Source organism: Triticum dicoccoides, chromosome 1B (genome assembly GCF_002162155.2).
Source record: "Triticum dicoccoides isolate Atlit2015 ecotype Zavitan chromosome 1B, WEW_v2.0, whole genome shotgun sequence".
Taxonomy (NCBI): Eukaryota; Viridiplantae; Streptophyta; class Magnoliopsida; order Poales; family Poaceae; genus Triticum; species Triticum dicoccoides.
In genome coordinates, this window is record NC_041381.1 from 190,299,840 (window position 1) to 190,318,993 (window position 19,154).

A 19,154-nucleotide genomic window follows, 5' to 3' on the forward strand; every position below is an offset into this window, starting at 1 on the left:
GTTCTCTCAACAATGATAACATAATTAGATCATATAACAATCCCTCAACGTGCAACAAAGAGTCACTCCAAAGTCACTAATAGAGGAGAACAAACGAAGAGATTATTGTAGGGTACGAAACCACCTCAAAGTTATTCTTTCCGATCAATCCATTGGGCTATTCCTATAAGTGTCACAAACAGCCCTAGAGTTTGTAATAAAATAACACCTTAAGACACACATCAACCAAAACCCTAATGTCAGCAAGATACTCCAATGTCACCTCAAGTATCTGCGGGTTTGATTATACGATATGCATCACACAATCTCAGATTCGTCTACTCAAACCAACACAAAGAACTTCATAGAGTGCCCCAAAGTTTCTACTGTAGAGTTAAGACGAAAATGTGTGCCAACCCCTATGCATAAGTTCACAAGGTCACAGAACCCACAAGTTGATCACCAAAACATACATCAAGTGGATCACATGAATATCCCAATGTGACCACAGATAGGCACATGCAAGACATAGATCAAGTGTTCTCAAATCCTTAAAGACTCAATCCGATAAGATAACTTCAAAGGGAAAACTCAATCCATTACAAGAGAGTAGAGGGGGAGAAACATCATAAGATACAACTATAATAGCAAAGCTCATGGTACATCAAGATCGTGCCAAATCAAGAACACGAGAGAGATAAAGAGTTCAAACACATAGCTACTGGTACATACCCTCAGCCCCGAGGGTGAACTACTCCCTCCTTGTCATGGAGAGCGCCGGGATGATGGATCCCCCTCCAGCAGGGTGTCGGAATAGGGCCCCGATTGGTTTTTGGTGGCTACAGAGGCTTGCAGCAGCGGAACTCCGGATCTTGGTTCTGTTTTGGATGTTTGGGGATATATAGGAGGTGTTGGCGTCGAGAAAAAGTCAGGGGGGGGGGGGTCCCCGAGTCAGCCACGAGGTAGGGGGCGCCCCCTCCACCCTCATGGTTGACTTGGGACTCTTCTGGTCCAACTCTTTTGCTTCATGGGCTTCTTCTAGTCCAAAAACAAGCTCCACAAATTTTCAGGTCAATTGGACTCCGTTTGGTATTTCTTTTCTGTAAAACTCAAAAACAAGGAAAAACAGAAACTGGCACTAGGCTCTAGGTTAATAGGTTAGTCCCAAAAATCATATAAAATAGCATATAAATGCAAATAAAACATCCAAGATGGATAATATAATATCATGGAACAATCAAAAATTACAGATACGTTGGAGACGTATCAAGGATCCCCAAGCTTAATTCTTGCTCGTCCTCGAGTAGGTAAATGATAAAAACAGAATTTTTGATGTAGAATGCTACCTAACATATTTATCCATGTAATTTTCTTTATTGTGGCATGAATGTTCAGATCTGAAAGATTCAAAACAGAAGTTTAATATTGACATAAAAACAATAATACTTCGAGCATACTAACAAGGCAATTATGTCTTCTGAAAATAACATGGCCAAAGAAAACTTATCCCTACAAAATCATATAGTCTGGCTATGCTCCATCTTCGTCACACAAAATACTCAAATCATGCACAACACCGATGACAAGCCAAGCAATTGTTTCATACTTTTGATGTTCTAAACTTTTTTAACTTTCATGCAATACATGAGCTTGAGCCATGGACATAGCACTATAGGTGGAATAGAATGGTGGTTGTGGAGAAGACAAAAGGAGGGAGATAGTCACACATCAACTAGGCGTATCAACGGGCTATGGAGATGCCCATCAATAGATATCAATGTGAGTGAGTAGGGATTGCCATGCAACGGATGCACTAGAGCTATAAGTGTATGAAAGATCAAAAAGAAACTAAGTGGGTGTACATCCAACTTGCTTGCTCATGAAGACGTAGGGAATTTTAGGAAGCCCATCGTTGGAATATACAAGCCAAGTTCTATAATGAAAAATTCCCACTAGTATATGAAAGTGACAAAATAAGAGACTCTCTATCATGAAGATCATGGTGCTACTTTGAAGCACAAGTGGAAAAAAGGATAGTAACATTGCCCCTTCTCTCTTTTTCTCTCATTTTTTTATTTGGGCTTCTTTGGCCTCTTTTTTTATTTCCTCACATGGGACAATGCTCTAATAATGATGATCATCACACTTCTATTTACTTACAACTCGAAAAATTACAAATCAATGCTTAGAACAAAATATGACTCTATGTGAATGCCTCCGACGGTGTACCGGGATGTATAATCAATCATGAGTGACATGTATGAAAGAATTATGAAAGGTGGCTTTGCCACAAATACGATGTCAACTACATAATCATGCAAAGCAATATGACTGATGAAGCGTGTCATAATAAACGGAACGATGGAAAGTTGCATGGCAATATATCTCGGAATGGCTATGGAAATGCCATAATAGGTAGGTATGGTGGCTGTTTTGAGGAAGGTATATGGTGGGTGAACGGTACCGGCGAAAGTTGCACGGTACAAGAGAGGCTAGCAATGGTGGAAGGGTGAGAGTGCGTATAATCCATGGACTCAACATTAGTCAAAAAGAACTCACATACTTATTGCAAAAATCTATTAGTCATTGAAAGAAGTACTACGTGCATGCTCCTAGGGGGATAGATTTGTAGGAAAAGACCATCACTCATCCCCGATCGCCACTCATAAGGAAGACAATCAATGAATACCTCATGCTCCAAATTTGTTACACAACGGTTCACCATACGTGCATGCTATGGGACTCACAAACCTCAACACAAGTATTTCTTAAATTCACAATTACTCCACTAGCATGACTCTAATATCACCATCTTCATATCTCAAAACAATCATAAAGAATCAAACTTCTCATAGTATTAAATGCACTTCATATGAAAGTTTTTATTATATTCCTCTTGGTTCACCATTGAAAGAAGTACTATGTGAAGACTCTCTAACATTTAAGAATTTCATATCTTGGGATATTATTCAAACAGCAAGAAAAACAAAATAAAATAAAATGACGCTCCAAGCAAAACACATACCATGTGGTGAATAAAAATATAGCACCAAGTAAGGTTACCGATGAATGAAGACGAAAGAGGGGATGCCATCCGGGGCATCCACAAGCTTAGGCTCTTGGTTGTGCTTGAATATTACCTTGGGGTGCCTTGGACATCCCCAATCTTAGGCTCTTGCCACTCCTTATTCCATATTCCATCGAATCTTTACCCAAAAACTTGAAAACTTCACAACACAAAACTTAACAGAAAACTCGTAAGCTCCATTAGTATAAGAAAATAAAATCACCACTTAGGTACTGTTGTGAACTCATTCTAAATTCACATTGGTGTTATGTCTACTATATTCCAACTTTTCCATGGTTCATACCCTCCGATACTACTCATAGATTCATCAAAATAAGCAAACAACACATAGAAAAACAGAATCTGTCAAAAACAGAATAGTCTGTAGTAATCTGTAACTCTGGAATACTTATGTAACTCCAAAAATCCTGAGAAATTAAGAAGTCCTAATCAATTTGTTTATTAATCTTCTTAAAAATAATCAACTTAAAATCACTCTTCTGTGAATTACGAAAAAAAAATCGTGAGCGCAAAAGTTTCTGTTTTTCAGCAAGATCAAATCAACTATTACCGTAAGCCATCCCAAAGGTCTTACTTGGCGCTTTATTGAAATAAAAGCTATAAAACATGATTACTACAATAGCATAATCATGTGAACAAACAAAAACGGTAAAGGTAAATATTGGGCTGTCCCCCCACAAGCGCTTTTCTTTAATGCCTTTTTAGCTAGGCGTAATGATTTCAATGATGCTCACATAAAAGATAAGAATTGAAATACAAAGAGAGCATCATGAAGAATATGACTAGCACATTTAATTATAACCCACTTCCTATGCCTAGGGATTTTGTGAGCAAACAACTTATGGGAACAAGAATCAACTAAAATAGGAAGGTAAAACAAGCAAAACTTCAAGTTTTTAAGCACATAGAGAGGAAACTTGATATTATTGCAATTCCTACAAGCATATATGCCTCTCTCGTAATAATTTTCAATAGCATCATGAATGAATTCAATAATATAACTATTACATAAATCATTGTTTTCATTATCCCCAAGCATAGAATTTTTATTACTCTCCACATAAGCAAAATTCTTCTCCTGGATAGTAGTGGGAGCAACCTCAACAAAATAACTATCATGTGAGGCGTAATCCAATTGAACACTAAAATCATTATTCTTTATACCATACATGTCATCACAATAATCATCATAGATAGCAACTTTGTTCTCATAATCAATTGGAACCTCTTCCGAAATAGTGGATTCATCACTAAATAAAGTCATGATCTCTCCAAATCCACTTTCATAAATATCACAATAAGATTCAACACCCTCCAAAATAGTGGAATCATTACTTCCTAAAGTTGACACTCTTCCAAACCCACTTTAATCAATATAATCATCATAAGTAGGAGGCATGCTTTCATCATAAAAATATCATATTCATCAAACATAGCATCCCCAAGCTTGTAGCTTTGCATATCATTAGCATCATGGATATTCAAAGAATCCATACTAACAACATTGCAATCATGCTCATCATTCAAATATTTAGTGCCAAACATTTTAATGCTTTCTTCTTCTAACACTTTGGCACAATTATCGGAATCCTTATTTTCACGGAAGACATTAAAAAGATGAAGCATATGAAGCACCCTCAATTCCTTTTTTTTGTAGTTTTCTTTTATAGACTAAACTAGTGATAAAACAAGAAACTAAAATATTCGATTGCAAGATCTAAAGATATACCTTCAAGCACTAACCTTCCCGGCAACAGCGCCAGAAAAGAGCTTGATGTCTACTATGCAACCTTCTTCTTGTAGACGTTGTTGGGCCTCCAAGTGCAGAGGTTTGTAGGGTAGCAAATTTCCCTCAAGTCGATGACCTAAGGTTTATCAATCCGTGGGAGGCGTAGGATGAAGATGGTGTCTCTCGAACAACCCTACAACCAAATAACAAAGAGTCTCTTGTGACCCCAACACAACCAATACAAGGGCAAATTGTATAGGTGCACTAGTTCAGCAAAGAGATGGTGATACAAGTGCAATATGGATAGTAGATATAGGTTTTTGTAATCTGAAATTATAAAAACAGCAAGGTAACTAGTAACAAAAGTGAGCGAAAATGGTATTGCAATGCTTCTAAACAAGGCCTAGGGTTCATACTTTCACTAGTGCAAGTTCTCTCAACAATGATAACATAATTAGATCATATAACAATCCCTCAACATGCAACAAAGTAAGGGGTATAGAAGAGCCCATACTTTTGTACACCGACAGGAGCCCCCAGGCCTGGGCCACACATAAGCGCAAAGCGTAGTTGGGCCAGGCCCAAAGCAGTGCGCGGGCATGCGTGGCAGAGATTAACCACTGTAAAGTTTTCATCAGTTGCGCTTACCCACGATCCACATTGAGTGCGTGACGTGGGGGTCGTGCGTGGAACGGCTACAGCACGCCTGCGCCATCTTGTAGTGAATAGTAAAGAGGTGACATCCGCCTTCCCCGTAAAAAGAGGAATGCGCGGGGGCGCTGCTCATTTACCCCTCCTGCCTTTCCCAATCTAGGAATCGTCGTTCTGCTCTTCTACCTCAAGCGCAAACCAGAGTTCTCGCCCCTTCTTGCCGCTGTGCTTCCATCACTTCTTGATCCCTCACCCCTTCTCAGCCGCCATGGCGCCCAAGGCAAGCAAGGGCAAGGGAGCGCCCAAGGCCGCCGAGGGGAAGGAGGTGCCGGAGAGCGAGCTGGTGAAGCTGCGGAAGAAGCACACCCTCTTCATCTTGACGATCGATGCGCTCACCCTCAGGGAGAAATGCAAGTGCCTGTGGGGGGGGGGAGACGTCGAGGCATCCTACCATGCACATCATCCCTGCTCCCTTCGCTAAGCCTGGTCCAGATAAATACCCTTTTTTGTCGATTACTTCTCCTGCGGGCTCTGCCCCCCCCCTTTCTCAGATTGCTTCAACGACATCATGCACACCTATGACTTCCATCTTCTGGATTTCACAACGAATGCCGTGGCGTGCATGGCCTTCTTCACCCACCTTTGTGAGGGCTTCGTCGGGGTACACCCCAACACGGCGCTCTTCCGCCACTACTTTGTCCCTCGCATCCAATTAGGGGGTGCCATTTTTGGCTGTGTCACTTGGATGCCAAGGGCTTTGAGCAAGGGTACGTACCCGGAGGGTTCCCCGAAGGATAAGTGGGACGAATGGCGGGGCCGGTGGTGCTAGATCAAGGAGAAGGATCCGCAGGAGTTCTGCCAGGTCCGTCGGAGGCCACCGGTCCACGGCAATGACTGGGGAAAGCTCGACACCAACAACGAGAAGCTCACAGTCACCACCACCAGGATCCATCACCTCACCTCAGCCGGGCTCACGCTCGATATGATTGGGCCGACTTCATCCGCCGCTGCATTGCTTCTCTGCACAATAAGGGGAGGCTGGCCTGGGACTTCAAGAACGTGGCAGATATCATGAGGCTTTGCCCCGGCCTGAATTATAACTTCATGGTGATGTAGCATGTGCATCTCTGCCAGAGGCTTTTTCAGCTCAAGGTTGACGAGACCGGCAAGGCCGAGAAGTCCGGCAAGGCTAACAATCCATTCAGGTTGCCAGCGAGGGTGGTCCCGTTGAGAAACAACTCTTGCTTGACCGCCATCATTGCCATGATGTCGGCGTTCAACACGCATGGCCTCGATTCGACCTGGGTCGAGCGAAAAGCAGAGCTGGTGCAGAAATTCTTCGACAACTTGTTGGAGAAGTATGTCTATGTCGAACCGCAGCTCATCTGCCCCACCACTGAGTAAGAGATGGAATACATTGCCACCAGGGTGGAGGAGGCAGCACAGGCCGAGGAGGTCAGCAACTTTGGCACCATGGGGGGTGAGTCCGAAGAGGCCGAAGAGGAGAAGAAGTTTGCAGAGTGAACGGGGTCTGTCAAGGAGCCCAGCGGCGCCGGCGCCGGGGTTCCCCTTGCTGAGGAGGTGGCTAAGGAGTCGGCCGAGGGGGGATCTGACACGGATGAGCCATCAGCCCTAAAGAAGAAGTGTCTCCTGCGGCGGGTCGGCTTCGGCGAGCCAGTCTAGCCCGGCAAGGCCACATAGCGGCAAGAGGCCAAGGCGCAACCCATACGCCAGACGAGGCACGCGGTCGCGAAAGCAGCGAAGGAAGCTGCAGCGGTGAAGAAAGCTGCAACCGCTGCCTCCCCCTCGACCAAGCGCGCCGTTGCCTCCTCCTCGACCAAGCGGCCCAGGACTCCTCTCCTCCTCCTCTCTTTGCGGACACCGTCCCGGTCGATGATTTTGATCTCGCATCCTTTAGCCTGAAGAGGAAGAGGATGCCAGGAGAGGAAGACGAGTAAGCACCTTGCCTCCCCATCAATTTCCTGGTCCTCTATTTGGATTATCTTGCCTTGACTTGATCTTGTCTTCATAGCGACACGGAGATGCTGGCTCAGAGGGTGGCCAAGAGAGCCAGGGCCCCGACGAGCGATGAGCCCCCAGCAAGCACTTCACATGCGTCGGGGATGATCATGATTAGCCCAGACACGAGCCCTCGACACGCCCCCTGCTCCAGCCCCCAGCGTGAGTCCGTTACTCATTTCTCGCTAGCGGGCGTTGGGGTGTGTATCTTTAGTGCTAATCTTGCCGAGTTCGCAGGAGGAGAGCGGCAACAGGAGGAGCCGCTGAGGGCCAACCACAAGACGCCGCCCCAGTCAACCACACCACCCAGAGGGGTGTCCCCGGCAAGGGCATCCACCACCAAGCCTACGCGCATGGAGGAAGAAGCGGTGGGCACAGACGCTGGTGGCTCCGTCCCAGCAACAAACGTTGCCGGGGACGGAACCACTTCTTCTCGGCTCGTCACGGGTAAGCCGCTTGCCTCCTGCCCCTTGCCATCTTTGCCATGCAATTTTATTTCTTTTCTTCGTTCTAAACTATGATTTTGGCTCTGCCTCGCTATCTTTTTCGGTTTTCAGACCCTCCCTCGATGGACCAGATGGACGTTAACGTTGTCATCGAGGAGACCGCCAAGGATGACGAAGCTAAGGCCACCAAAATTGCTACCGAGAAGGCCGCCAAGGCTACCACCGAGGCCACCATCAGGGCTGCTGCCGAGGAGGCCGCCAAGGGGCCTGCCGGGGAGGCCGGCAAGGCTGCTGCCGAGGAGGCTGGCAAGGGGCCTGTCGGGGAGGCCGACAAGGCTGCTGCCGAGGAAGCCACCAAGGAGCCTACTAGGGAGGAGGTGGACGATGACCAACCCTCAACTTCTACGGCCCCCACTTCGAGCAAGTATTTGAAGGTGGGTGACAACTTGTTCGTTAGCATCCCAGTGATGGCCACCATCGGAGCGCCAACCGAGGGGAGGTGTTCGACGATGAGGTCCTCACCGCTGCCGGGCTCCAAGTTGTTGATGAACCGAGTGCCAGCAATAACAGTTCCAGGGAAGACCAGCTCCTCCAGGCCATGAGTGCCAATTTCCAGAAACTTCAGGCGCTCTACCATGCCTGTAAAGACAAGGCAGACTCCAGGATGGTGGCCGTGGACAAGGCAGAGGCAGATTTCCAAGAGCGCGTCGCGCAGATGCAAACCAGGTTCACCGAGGCCCAGCAAAATCTGAAGGTCGCTCAGGATCAGCTGAGTGAGCACTGGCAAGAGCTCCTCTTCAAGTAGTCCGACATCGAGAAGGCTCAAGAGGTGGCCGCTGCGCAGGCCGCCAAGAATGAAGCTGACCAGACGCGGCACCACATCATGCTTGACACCCAAGAATAAGACCTGGTTGCCCGTGAAGGGACGCTTGCCGCCAAGCATCGCGCCAAGGATGAAGAGGTCGAAAAGCTTGTCGCGCAGCGGAGCCAGGAGCTTAAGTAGGGGCAAAAGGATGCACTTGATGCTCTGGCCCTGGACCATGCCGACAAGGTGAAGGAGGCCGTCGACGGTGCTGAGGACGCAGAGTACGCCAAGATCGAGCTGGCCGGCAAGGTGAAGAAGCTGGAGCTGGAGATGGAGGAGCTGAAGATGGAGGTCATGATGTTGAAGGACAACAGGGACAAGACTGTCCGCACCTTGGCAGATTTTCAGGTCGCCATCTCCGACAAGACCAAGCTGCTCTCCAAGGCCAACAACTCCATCACTGATCTGAAGCTGAAGATGGACACCTTGGAAGGGACGCTTTCACAGACCAGGGCCCATGAAAACACCCTAATCAAGAACCTCGCAGACAAGAGGCAGTTGTTGCAGAGCGCCACTGCCACCCACAACAAATTTGTGGCCGGCACAAAGCTCTGGACCAGCTGCCTTGTTGACGTTGTGGAGAGGCTCACAACGCAGCTGTCCGTCATGGGCATGCCAAACTTCATGTTCTCTCATGAGGTGAATGTGACCGATAGTGCCAGGCTGACCCCATTCTTCGAGGGTATCCTCGACGCTCTAGTGCTGCTCCGCTCCAATCGAGCAACTTATCTAGCCGATGAGGCCCTGAAGCTTTGCTGGGGCGCTGATACGTCTCCAACGTATCTATAATTTTTTATTGTTCCATGCTATTATATTATCTCTTTTGGATGTTTAATGGGCTTTAATATGCTCTTTTATATTATTTTTGGGACTAACCTATTAACCAGAGGCCCAGTGCCAATTTCTGTTTTTTTGCCTATTTTAGAGTTTTGCAGAAAAGGAATACCAAATGGAGTCCAAATGGAATGAAACCATCACGATGATCTTTCTTGGACCGAAAGCAAACCAGAAGACTTGGAGTAGAAGTTTGAAACGCCACGAGGAAGCCATGAGGCAGGAGGGCACGCCCAGGGTGGTAGGCCCCCACCCTCATGGGCCCCTCATAGCTCCACCGACGTACTTCTTTCGCCTATATATACTCTTATACCCTAGAAACATCAGGGGGAGCCACAAAACCACTTTTCCACCACCACAACCTTCTGTACCCGTGAGATCCCATCTTGGGGCCTTTTCCCGCGATCTGTCGAAGGGGGAATCGATCATGGAGGGCTTCTACATCAACACCATAGCCTCTCCGATGAAGCGTGAGTAGTTTACCACAGACCTTCGGGTCCATAGTTATTAGCTAGATGGCTTCTTCTCTCTCTTTGATTCTCAATACAAAGTTCTCCTCGATGATCTTGGAGATCTATTTGATGTAATACTCTTTTGTGTTGTGTTTGCGAGATCCGATGAATTGTGGATTTATGAACAAGATTATCTATGCATATTATTTGGTTCTTCTCTAAATTCTTATATGCATGATTTGATATCTTTGCAAGTCTCTTCGAATTATCGGTTTAGTTTGGCCTACTGGGAGAGGTACTTAGCTTTGGGTTCAATCTTGCGGTGTCCTTTCCAGTGACAGTAGGGGCAGCAAGGCACATATTTTATTGTTGCCATCGAGGATAAAAAGATGGGGTTTATATCATATTGCTTGAGTTTATCCCTCTACATCATGTCATCTTGCTTAATGCGTTACTCCGTTCTTATGAACTTAATACACTAGATGCATGCTGGATAGCGGTCGATGTGTGGAGTAATAGTAGTAGATGCAAAATCTTTTTCGGTCTACTTGACACGGACGTGATGCCTACGTTCATGATCATTGCCTTAGATGTCTTCATAATTATGCGCCTTTCTCTCAATTGCTCAGCAGTAATTTGTTCACCCACCGTAATGCATGATATCTTGAGAGAAGCCACTAGTGAAACCTATGGCCCCCGAGTCTATTTCCTGTTATATTACATCTCTTTTCGCATCCCATTTACTATTTTGCAATCTTTACTTTCCAATCTATATATCAAAAATACCAAAAATAATTACTTTACTAGCTCTAATAGATCTCACTTTTGCGAGTGACCGTGAAGGGATTGACAACCCTTTATCGCATTGGTTGCAAGGTTCTTGATTGTTTGTGCGGATGCTAGGTGACTTGTGTGTCGTATCCTATTGGATTGATACCTCGGTTCTCAAAACTGAGGGAAATACTTACGCTAATTTGCTGCATCACCCTTTCCTCTTGAAGGGAAAACCAACGCATGCTAAAGAGGTAGCAAGAAGGATTTCTGGCGCCGTTGCCGGGGAGATCTACGCCGAGTCAAGCCATACCAAGTACCCATCATAAACTCTTCTCCCTTGCATTACATTATTTACCATTCGCCTCTCGTTTTCCTCTCCCCCACTTCTAAAACGATTTTTGAAAACCTTTGCCTTTTCTTCGCCCCTCTTCCGTTCGATCTTTTGTTCGCTTGTGTTACCATGTACCTTCTTTTTGCTTGCATCTTCGCTTGCTAAAATTTTATGGATCCTCATCCACTTGCTAATCCTTCTAAGAGATCCAATTATGATGAACCAATTGCTAGTGAGTTTTGTGAACTAAATTATCTTTATGAAGTTTTGCTTGAAATTCGTGAATCTGAAAATTGTGATGAAGAAATTTATGAAGAGATTCACGATATCTCCTTGAATAAAAAGCATGATTGCAATGACTTTACTATAAATTCTATTGGTGTCAATTATGATAAAAGTATGCAAAACCCTAAGCTTGGGGATGCTAGTTTTGCTATGTCCACTACTTGTTGCAATGATCATGATTGGGGTGATTCTTATGATCTTGAAAATTTATTTAAGCCACATGATGAATATGAGCTTGATAATAATGTTTGAAATAATATTGAAAGTGGGTTTGGAAGAGTTTCAAATTTAGATCCCATATATTTGGAGAATGTTCAATCTTATGAAATTTTTGATAAAAGTGGGTTTGGAGAGGTCATGACTTTAGTTAATGTTGATCCCACTATTTTGGAAGAGTGTCAACTTTGCATGCATGTGGATCGTATTGGGAATATGTTATGTGATAGCTATTTTGTTGATTTTGCTTATGATCCTACATGTAATTATTATGAGAGAGGAAAATATGGTTGTAGAAATTTTCATGTTACTAAATTACCTCTCTTCATGTTGAGATTGCTATCGTCTCTTTCTTCTTCCTTGCATATGCTAGTTTTTACTTGCCTTGATAATATGTTTGCTTATAAAATGCCTATGCATAGGAAGTATGTTAGACTTACATGTGTTTGTCATGTGTTTTATGATGCTCTCTTTGTGCTTCAATTCTTCTCTTTATGTGAGCATCATTGAAATTATAAATGCCTAGCTAGGGGCGTTAAACGATAGCGCTTGTTGGGAGGCAACCCAATTTTATTTTTGTTCTTTACTTTTTTCTCCTGTTAGATGTGGTTTTATGTTTTTATTAGTGTTTGTGCCAAGTAGAACCTTTGGGAAGACTTGGGTGAAGATTTTGCGAACTTGCTGTAAACAATAGAAACTTTTGCGCTCACGAGAATAGCTGTAATTTTTTACTGGAGAGAGCTTTTAGGTTGATTAGTTTTGCAGATGATTAATAGACAAATTCCTCACACCCACCAATTTATTTCAGAATTTTTAGAGTTACATAAGTATTCAAAAGTTACAGATTGCTACAGACTGTTCTGTTTTTAACAGATTCTGTTTTTCGTGTGTTGTTTTCTTATTTTGATGAATCTATGAGTAGTATCGGGGGTATGAACCATAGAGAAGTTGGAATACAGTAGGTTTAACACCAATATAAATAAATAATGATTTCATTACAGTACCTTAAAGTGGTGGTTTATTTTCTTATACTAATAGAGCTCATGAGATTTTCTGTTGAAGTTTTGTGTTGTGAAGTTTTCAAGTTTTTGGGTAAAGATATGATGGAGTTTGGAATAAGGAGTGGCAAGAGCCTAAGGTTGTGGATTCCCAAGGCACCCCAAGGTAAAATTCAAGGACAACAAAAATCCTAAGCTTGGGGATGCCCCGGAAGGCATCCCCTCTTTCGTCTTCATCTATCGGTAACTTTACTTGGGGCTATATTTTTATTCACCACATGATATGTGTTTTGCTTGGAGCGTCTTGTATGATCTGAGTCTTTACTTTTTAGTTTACAAGAAACATCCTTCCTGTACACACCTTTTGGGAGAGACACGCATGAATCGGAATTTATTAGAATACTCTATGTGCTTCACTTATATCTTTTGAGCTAGACAACATTGCTCTAGTGCTTCACTTATATCTTTTTAGAGCACGATGGTGGTTTTATTTTATAGAAACTATTGATCTCTCATGCTTCACTTATATTATTTTGAGAGTCTTTTAGAATAGTATGGTAATTTTCTTTGGTTATAAAACTAGTCCTAATATGATGGGCATCCAAGATGGGTATAATAAAAACTTTCATATAAAGTGCGTTGAATACTATGAGAAGTTTGATTCTTGATGATTGTTTTGAGATATGAGGATGGTGATATTAGAGTCATGATAGTAGAGTAATTGTGAATTTGAAAATTCCTTGTGTTGAGGTTTGCAAGTCCCGTAGCATGCACGTATGGTAACCGTTGTGTAACAAATTTGAAGCATGAGGTATTTCTTCGATTGTCTTCCTTATGTGTGGAGGTCGGGATCGTGCGATGGTTAACTCCTACAAACCCTTCCCCTAGGAGCATGCGCGTAGTGCTTGGTTTTGATGACTTGTAGATTTTTGCAATAAGTATGTGAGTTCTTTATGACTAATGTTGAGTCCATGGATTATATGCACTCTCACACTTCCACCATTGCTAGCCTCTCTAGTACCACGCAACTTTCGCCGGTACCATAAACCCACCGTTTACTTTCCTCAAAACAGCCACCATACCTTCCTATTATGGCATTTCCATGGACATTCTGAGATATATTGCCATGCAACTTCCTACCATTCCGTCTATTATGAAACGCTTCATCATTGTCATATTGATTTGCATGATCCTGTAGTTGACATTGTATTTGTGGCAAAGCCACCGTTCATAATTCTTTCATACATGTCATGTCACTCTTGATTCATTGCACATCCTGGTACACCCTCGGAGGCATTCATATAGAGTCATATTTTGTTCTAAGTATCGAGTTGTAATCCTTGAGTTGTAAATAAATAGAAGTGTGATAATCATCATTATTATAGCATTGTCCCGTGTGAGAAAAAAAAGAGGCCAAAGAAGACAATGAAAAAAGAGAGGCCAAAGAAGCCAAAAAAAGAGAGAGAAAAACAAAGAGAAGGGGCAATGCTACTATCCCTTTTCCACACTTGTACTTCAAAGTAGCACCATGATCTTCATGATAGAGAATCTCTTATTTTGTAACTTTCATATACTAGTGGGGATTTTTGTTACAGAACTTGGCTTGTGTATTCCAATTATGGGCTTCCTCAAAATGCCCTAGATCTTTGTGAGCAAGCAAGTTGGATGCACACCCACTTAGTTTCTTTTGTTGAGCTTTCATACATTTATATCTCTAGTGCATCTGTTGCATGTCAATCCCTACTCACTCACATTGATATCTATTGATGGGCATCTCCATAGCCCATTAATATGCCTAGTTGATGTGAGACCATCCTCCTATTTTCTGTCTTCTCCACAACCAGCACTCTATACCACCTATAGTGCTATGTCCATGGCTCACGCTCATGTATTGCGTGAAAGTTGAAAAAGTTTGAGAATACTAAAGTATGAAACAGTTGCTTGGCTGAAACCGGGGTTGTGCATGATTTGAATATTTTGTGTGACGAAGATGGAGCATAGCCAAACTATATGATTTTGTAGGGATGAACTTTCTTTGGCCATGTTATTTTGAGAAGACATGATTGCTTTGTTAGAATGCTTGAAGTATTTTTTATGTCAATACTAAACTTTTGTCTTGAATATTTTGGATCTGAGCATTCATGCCACAATAAAGAAAATTACATTGATAGTTATGTTAGGTAGAATTCCACATCAAAACATTTGTTTTTATCATTTACCTACTCGAGGACGAGCAGGAATTAAGCTTGGGTATACTTGATACGTCTCCAACATATCTATAATTTTTATTGTTCCATGCTATTATATTATCTGTTTTGGATGTTTAATGGGCTTTAATATGCTCTTTCATATTATTTTTGGGACAAACCTATTAACCGGAGGCCCGATGCCAGTTTCTGTTTGTTGCCTATTTTAGAGTTTTGCAGAAAGGAATACCAAACGTAGTTCAAACGGAATGAAACCTTTGCGATGATCTTTCTTGGACCGAAAGCAAACCAGAAGACTAGGAGTACAAGTCTAGAACGCCATGAGGAAGCCACGAGGCAGGAGGGCGCGCCCAGGGGGGTAGGCGCGCCCCCACCCTTGTGGGCCCCTCGTAGCTCCACCGACGTACTTCTTTCGCCTATCTATACTCTTATACCCTAGAAACATCAGGGGGAGCCACGAAACCGCTTTTCCACCACCGCAACCTTCTGTACCGGTGAGATCCCATCTTGGGGCCTTTTCCGGCGATCTACTAGAGGGGGAATCGGTCACGGAGGGCTTCTACATCAACACCATAGCCTCTCCGATGAAGCGTGAGTAGTTTACCATAGTTATTAGCTAGATGGCTTCTTCTCTCTCTTTGATTCTCAATACAAAGTTCTCCTCGATGTTCTTGGAGATCTATTTGATGTAATACTCTTTTGTGTTGTGTTCGCCGAGATATGATGAATTGTGGATTTATGAACAAGATTATCTATGAATATTATTTGGTTCTTCTCTGAATTCTTATATGCATGATTTGATATCTTTGCAAGTCTCTTTGAATTATCGGTTTAGTTTGGCCTACTATATTGATCTTTCTTGCAATGGGAGAAGTGCTTAGCTTTGGGTTCAATCTTGTGGTGTCCTTTCCAGTGACAGTAGGGGGCAGCAAGGCACGTATTGTATTGTTTCCATCGAGGATAAATAGATGGGGTTTATATCATATTGCTTGAGTTTATCCCTCTACATCATGTCATCTTGCTTAATGTGTTACTCCGTTCTTATGAACTTAATACTCTAGATGCATGCTAGATAGCGGTCGATGTCTGGAGTAATAGTAGTAGATGCAGAATTGTTTCGGTCTACTTGACACAGACATGATGCCTATGTTCATGATCATTGCCTTAGATGTCTTCATAATTATGCGCCTTTCTATCAATTGCTCGGCAGTAATTTGTTCACCCACCATAATGCATGCTATCTTGAGAGAAGCCACTAGTGAACCCTATGTCCCCCGGGTCTCTTTCCTATTATATTACATCTCTTTTCGCATCTCGTTTACTATTTTGCAATCTTTACTTTCCAAACTATATATCAAAAATACCAAAAATATTTACTTTACTATCTCTATTAGATCTCACTTTTGCGAGTGACCGTGAAGGGATTGAAAACCCCTTTATCACGTTGGTTGCAAGGTTCTTGATTGTTTGTGCAGGTACTAGGTGACTTGTGTGTCGTCTCCTACTGGATTGATACCTTGGTTCTCAAAACTGAGGGAAATACTTACGCTACTTTGCTGCATCACCCTTTTCTCTTCAAGGGAAAATCAACGCATGCTTAAGAGGTAGCAGGTGCCCTGATCAAGGTGCTCACCAAGGTGGCATACTGGAACCCCAACATCGACTTTGCGAACGCGCTGGATAGCTTGCTAGAGGATGCGGACCTCAAGGCGCTCGAGGAGCATATCGAGCCCATCATCAGCTGCGTCAACAGAGTCAAGAGGTTGGGGGCCAGTGCCGGGATTAGCTGCTCCATTTCTCATTGCCGCTGCGAGTTTGTACCCAAGACAATCTTATCTTAAGTTAGACTCGCGGCAACCACTAATGTAATATAACTTTGCCGTGTTTTGAACCGAATGCATGTTATTTTCCTGTTTGATCTCTTTTTGTATGTACTACATCCTACGCTTAGTTGGATAGGCTTGTCGGCGTGTAAACCCTTGCCGTGGGCGCTTTGAGGAACGGATCCTAAGTAACCATGCTAGGGGTGTCACTGCCGAGCAAGCCACCTTGCCGTTCTTGGCGCAGCCACTTGAGCTGTTGAGCAGACTCGAAACAGAACAACGACACTGCCAATGGTGGTAGGGTTCCTTCGCATGCAGGTTTTCCGTACAAAAACCGAAACCATTCGAGGGAAATAGCCTTACAAAAAGGAAATCACTCGAGGTTTGGCGTGACTTAGCTTTTTGTTGCCACGCGGATCGTCGTTGCAGCTGCACATGACACCGCTCGCCTGGCTTCTGGTATCAAGGTGGCGTGGATGATCTTGGTCTCCTTCGCCACCAGCGTCTGCCACGCCGCCCATCCTCGCTGGCATGGGCAGACCGGCTCTAGACGAACCGATCGCTGTGATCATCTCCTTCTTCGGAGCCATGGTGATGAAGAAGCTACTGCACTAACTACTAGACCAGATTCTCACAACTTCACGCCCCCTACCTGGAGCGCCAAAGATGTCAGGGAAATGACACCTACGGGATCATGGGGGTACCTTCTACGGTTGGAGGGGAGAGAGTTGCACGAAGAGCAGGTCTGGGGATCAGTGCGAGGCGTTTTTACCCAGGTTCAGGCCGCAATGATGCGTAAAACCGTAGTCCTGCTTGAGTGTATATTTCGTGTTCTGAGTTCTTGAACTAGCTGCGGTGCATGCCCAGTCCAAAAAAGTCTGAATCCTTTCCCAGTATGCCTCGGGCCTGCTTTTATATGTCAAAGGGGTTGCCACAGTGGCACACAGGAGGTGGAAAGTATCTACAGTGTTCAAACTTATTGTTGACATCGTAGGACAAACGCGTTAAATGCGCTGCCTTCGTGCCCTCTAACTTTATCGGAGACGGTAACTAGAGCCGTACCATCTGTCGCCGCCTCTCCTTGCCTTGACACGTGTCCAGGCTGATGAGGCATGCAACGCCAGGCTGGATGGCTAGCAGCTGTGTTGGCACGGTGGTAGAGCCTTCACAAAGATCTGCATGCTGTCACACTAGCATCTGCCTAGCTGGCAAGCTGGCTGTCGCGCTGGAAAGGGCGTGAGGTGGCGAAAACCTTGTCGAGTGTGGGCCTGGTTGTGGCCCCGCAATTGTCCCCGACAAGGCTTGTCGGGGGCCTCGCAATCGTCCCGGCAAGGGCTTTGCCGGGGGTCTTCGTCTTCTGGTCCCACGTGGACATGCAGGCTATCAATCTTGACAAAGATCTACATGCCACTATGCATGCGCCCCCCGAGCCTTGGCCTTGATGTTGTCGATGATGACAGAGCTCTTAGCCTCGGGGTGATGGCCTTGCTAGTGCTTCGCGGGCTGCCCCCGCAATAAGCTTGCCGGGGCTACGCAAGCCACCCCGGCAAGGATGTTGTCGGGGGAGGTCCAGCTTGTCCTCTGTTCTTTGTCCATTGGCTTGAATGCTTGTCTTGGTAGTCTTGTCTTCTACTGCCCCGCCAAGTCCTGTCGCAGGTGTGGCTACGACTGCCCATGCACAAGTGAGGGGTACAGAAGAGCCCATACTTTTGTACACCGACACACTCCAAAGTCACAAATAGCGGAGAACAAACGAAGAGATTATTGTAGGGTATGAAACCACCTCAATGTTATTCTTTCCGATCAATCCATTTGGCTATTCCTATAAGTCACAAACAGCCCTAGAGTTCGTAGTAAAATAACACCTTAAGACACACATCAACCAAACCCTAATGTCACCTAGATACTCCAATGTCACCTCAAGTATCTGCGGGTTTGATTATACAATATGCATCACATAATCTCAGATTCATCTATTCAAACAAACACCAAGAACTTCATAGAGTGCCCCAAAGTTTCTACCGGAGAGTCAAGAAGAAAACGTGTGCCAACCCCTATGCATAAGTTCACAAGGTCACAGAACCCGCAAGTTGATCACCAAAACATACATCAAGTGGATCACGTGAATATCCCATTGTCACCATAGATAAGCACATGCAAGACATACATCAAGTGTTCTCAAATCCTTAAAGACTCAATCCGATAAGATAACTTCAAAGGGAAAACTCAATCCGTTACAAGAGAGTAGAGGGGGAGAAACATCATAAGATCCAACTATAATAGCAAAGCTCGCGGTACATCAAGATCGTGCCAAATCAAGAACACGAGAGAGAGAGAGAGAGTTCAAACTCATAGCTACTGGTACATACCCTCAGGCCCGAGGGTGAACTACTCCCTCCTCGTCATGGAGAGCGTCGGGATGATGAAGATGGCCACCAGTGATGGATTTACCCTCCG